General features: G+C 37.8%; 1 non-coding gene across 1 annotated transcript; it reads left to right on the top strand.

Moving 5' to 3' along the window:
• The first annotated feature begins 55 nt into the window (after nt 1–55).
• TRNAP-AGG lies at nt 56–127 on the top strand. Its single transcript has one exon. It is a non-coding gene; the product is annotated as a tRNA-Pro (tRNA).
• Nucleotides 128–5,161: the final 5,034 nt, after the last annotated feature.

Below are 5,161 nucleotides of genomic sequence, written 5' to 3'. Positions count from 1 at the left end.
TGAGAGAAAAAAATATATTGAGTAGGAGTTAAAAATGTTACATTATTTTTAGAAAGGGCATTTGGTCTAGTGGTATGATTCTCGCTTAGGGTGCGAGAGGTCCCGAGTTCAATTCTCGGAATGCCCCCTATGTTCATTTTTCAAAAAATCAGCCTTAGAGAAAGCAATTCAGCAGGAACCTAGTGTATATTATCATTTCATGATAATGCTCTATGTCTCAAATGGAACTATCAAACTAAAACTTATACCTACTGTATATTATCATTTCATGATAATGCTCTATGTCTCAAATGGAACTATCAAACTAAAACTTATACTAGAATAATAATTGCTCATGGATTTCATTAACAAATGAAATAATGATGATAAATTCCATAAACAACTTAATATATAGCCAATAATAAGGGCATTTTGTCCAGTGGTATGATTCTTCCCTTGGGTGCAAGAGGTCTCAAGTTCGATTCTTGAAATGCCCCTCCAAAAGAAAAAAAAAAGACAATTTTGAAAGAAAAAAAAACTAACTATAAAGGCATTTGGTCTAAGTGGTATGAAAATATGGTTTTTAAACATTGAACCAAGAAGACGAGAATAGAGAATGAAACATATTCTTGGAAGAATAAAGATGGTCTGGAGCCGGACTTCAAAAAGAGCATTACACAAATTGTTCTTTGGAACTTTTCAGTCAAATAGGTCATCTATTGTCACAATCCTTTTAAAGAAGATGCGCCGAAATAATCGATGAAGAAGTTTCAGTGAGTGGAGAAGTTTCAGAGAGCCATAGGAAGAAGATGCGCCGAAATAACTGATGAAGAAGTTTCAGTGAGTGGAGAAGTTTCAGAGAGCCATAGGAAGAAGATGCGCCGAAATAACTGATGAAGAAGTTTCAGAGAGTGGAGAAGTTTCAGAGAGCCATAGGTTCGAATCCTGTCACCTTGATGTGGTATTCTCAGGGGCCGAAGTGCAAAGCCCCATAGTCTATCTGTGGTCAGGAAGGCAGGCATGTTGTCCACTGTCGTCACATAGGTCATAAGAAAGATGCGCCGAAATAACCGATAAGAAGTTTCAGAGAGCCATAGGTTCGAATCCTGTCACCTTGATGTGGTATTCTCAGGGGCCAAAGTGCAAAGACCCATAGCCTATCCGTGGTCAGGAGGGCAGGCGAACCGCGCACACTGAAAAAAAGAAAGAAGATCTCCTTTTCTATCACACGTAGAATTGTCATTCTTTTGTCTTCTGAAACCCCTTACCTTATCCGTCATCAGGCAGGTTTTTGGTATCATATATCGAGATAATTATTATGAAAAAGCTATTCCACTAGTGTGACTTAGAAAACCTTTCTTTGTGGTATCGGTCATGCTATTTGAAAAGCCTGAAGTCATCATAGCCTCTCCACCGGTTCCGAAGACTCCTTCGGCATCAATGTGCTCCAATAAAAGAGATCAGATCCTTTCCTGAACTAGAACCGGGCACAAAACGCCGAGGAGAAAGTCGAAAGCAAGCTCTTTTCGCATATACGCAATCTCGAAACCCAATTAGCTCACGAACTATCTCCTCAACCCTGGCGAGTATGAGTGCTTGGTAAGAGAGAATGTTGAATGAGAAAGACATTCGATTACGACAACATTCGCAACTACCAAAGTGCACTAAACGTAGTAGAGATCTTTGACCTAACGATAATGGAACTTCAAGCCCATTTAATCAATCCGCTTTGTACCTTATTGTTGACCGAATCGGATGCACGCCAGACCGAATCGAAAGATCAGATTCGAAGTTTACGAATCGAAGAGAAAGTGGATCTGAGTTCTACACGCTTTCATTTTCAAAAGCTTCGCTTGCCTACGGTACTTTATTCATGATGTGCAATAATACGGTCATCTCTCAGCCGTGTATAGAGAATTCCTTGATCATTTCCTTGGCGGATAACACAAATCAAATCGCTTCCCTGACCGCCCATCTTATGAGTTCATTCTTGTCTTATTGGTTTGTTGTACTATTCTATACGTCTCTCGATTGATAGAAAAACGTTCGGGAGCTGGGAGGGCCTATCGTGAGGGAACTTTCCTTTTCACGGTAGGCAACGGTAAAGCGGGAGCTGCATATGTCCACGGTGATCAAGGCAGAGCGACTCCTTCTTTAAAAAATGTTGGTTTTATCGAAATTGTTAGATCCACTTTCGTTAAAGAAAAAATAGGAGCTCTTGGTTTGGCCGATGTCGATTCCTATGGTAATGCGGACTCGACTCAGGATGAGGATTCTGCTTTTCATACTGCTGCTATGAGCCGAAAGAGCTGGTAAGCTATTTCTCTAAACGAAAGGAAAAAGCACATACGCGTTGACCTTGTTACAAGGGGTGGGGGCCAGCCAAAGAAGGTCAGTCGGACTAGGTTAGGACCCTTGATCCGGTTCAGCTAGGTTCTTCCATGCGAGAATAGACGCATATCGGTATCCTCTTTAGGACCGATTGCTTCTTCTGTTTGTTTATACGTTTGGAGAAACCTGCTAAGCCCGCCTTTCTTATCAGGTGTGATTCAATCTTTCAGCTTAAACTTTCCTATTGTCTGATGAAAAAGGTAGGAGTACGACTACCTTTTCCTTTTCTTTCCCGAGCCAAGGGATCATTCAGTTTCTACCAAAAAGTTTGCTATCTATTAGTTGCCGTAATTGAATGTATTTCTCATTTCATGTTAGCTCCTCCAAGAGCTTCCTAGTAGGTAGTAGACGAAACCTTGGACTTTTATCAGACTTATAACATTGCCGATGAGCTTGCCGTTGAGGGTTGGCCTTACAAGAGATCGAGCAGCCTTTCTTTTCCTACCTGGTATGCTTTCCCACTTATCGTGCAACTAGCCAACTAGCCAAATAAACCCGACTGTGAACATGCCATTTTGCTATTTGTAGAATTCAACTAGCTCAGACTGAGCCGCATGACATCTATATGTGGTAGGCGACATAAAACTAATCGTGTGATTTATCTCTCTTGGTGGGGTTAAACCCAATATCTTACCTTCTTGTTTTGAGTCGTGGTGTTCATGTAGTGGCAATAAAGTTTTTGTTGAGGTTGGCACACTTGAGCTCCCCCTTTTCAAATACAACAATGGCAGCAAGGGTAGATTCATCTTGGCTAAGATTCTTTCTAAACTGTACTATCGTCATCATTTTCACTCCTTTTGGTTGATGGATGTCACTCCTTTTGGTTGATGGATGTTTGTCTGAATGATCGTTGGGTTAGACTCCGTTACTACTATGCATTTTGCTAGGGGCATGTAAATGACTTTGTGTTCTAGCAGGATGTCAATCCCTGACTATTTGGGCTCTAGAATGTTGGATATGAAGGCTGACTATTTCTAGTAAAAATCTGATAGAGATATATACTAAATAATTATATATAGTAGGCGGTTACATATAGTGAAGCTATATATAATAAACTGAAATCATATGTATACCCATTAGTCAGTGCTTTCTAAATGTACATTTCTCATTCTCCATATCCTCTCTTTGCATACCTGAAGTCATTAATATCAAACCATTAGTCAATATTTCTTCTTACATTTTCTCTATCATGTTCTTTGTGTTCATTTAGATCAAGTGTGTGCGTTGTTGTTTGATTCTAATAACTGGTATCAGAGCGAGGAGAGATTCACCACGATCTGTGAAGATGAAAAGTTTAAAGACTGGAATTGAAAAGGTTGATGGATTCGATATTAATTTCTAGAAGATGCAGATTGAAGATTATCTATACGAGAAAGATATTCAGGAACCCATTTTGGGGGTGAAGCTGGATACCATGACCACGGAAGAGTGGAAGCTCAAGGATTGTCATGCCGTAGGGTTAATGATATGTGATAAGGAATCACTACAAGGGGAGTAAGATTCAGATTACCTTGTTGATCGAATATCTCAAGGCAAGAACATTCTTTGAGATTCGAATCACTCCACAAACAAGATCGATCATGTCTAGCTTGAATGATTCTTGTTGATCAAATATCTCAAGGCAAGAACACTTGCTTGAGATTCGAATCATTCCACAAGAAAGATTGATGATGTCGAGCTTGAATGATTCTACATGCAACCTAAACTACATAGAATTGCAAAGAAACTTAGCCATTGGCTAAAGAATAGCACAAATGCTTCTTTTACTATATTTTCCAAGTCTACTTACAAATACAACATACATGGCTTTATATAGCCTCAAAATGAAACTATTAAAGGCATACCAAAAGTTGTAACATTCATACTTAATGACCATAATTAGTCATTATGTAAATGTAACCTAAAGTAAATAAAAAGTCTTAAAATACAATAACTCTAAATTACTCTAAATTGTAACCCACCCAAAATTTATAACAATCAAACTTCATTCCTCTTCAATGTGGCATGAATTGCTTTATAATTTTGACAACATTTTCTTCACATCTTCATTGAAGTATATTGTATGATTGATGTCTCTTAATTCATATCAGTTAATCTGGTTGACGCTGCCAGGGAACCAAAGATAGTGCAATTGGAAATGGTCCATACAGACGTTTAGGGACCATCTCCAGTTTCTTCATTTCTAGTACCAAAATTTCATGGATTAGAGGTCTTGCACTGTTCAACGACAACTCTCTGTTTTCCTAAGGCTAGTCAGATATCTCATGACCACTCTTTTCCTCCTCGCCATATCTAGACACTGTAACGTTGATCCAGTATTGTCTTATATAGTTAACGTTCACTCTTTAACGTCCAAGGACATTTTATAACTACCACGAAAATCAAAACATACAATAAATTCATACAAGTTTTACAACATATCATATAGTACAAAATAGGGTTAGACTACTTACTTGGTCGCGGAGAGATGTGTCATCGAGCTGATTCATAGAGATATACGACTCTTTATCCTAAGAAAAAATCTATATAATTTAAAATCTAGGTGCTCTGATACCAATATGTCACAACCCAAATTTTAAGGGTTCAAAACTCAAATAGAAACTAAAATTGAGAGTGAAAATAAATAAAAGTAAAAGTAAATTAATATAAAATAATAAAATGTTGTAAAATTAATATGAGATCGAGAAAACCACACAACATTAAATATAAAATAAAATAAAATTATAAGACGGTGTTGTTCAAATTTATCCAAATAGAAAAAAAAATGTTTGGGATACAATTACAAAAAAAA

This window comes from Cucurbita moschata, unplaced genomic scaffold (assembly GCF_002738365.1).
Source record: "Cucurbita moschata cultivar Rifu unplaced genomic scaffold, Cmos_1.0 Cmo_Scf00094, whole genome shotgun sequence".
Classification (NCBI taxonomy): Eukaryota; Viridiplantae; Streptophyta; class Magnoliopsida; order Cucurbitales; family Cucurbitaceae; genus Cucurbita; species Cucurbita moschata.
This window is presented reverse-complemented; position numbering and strand designations above follow the sequence as displayed.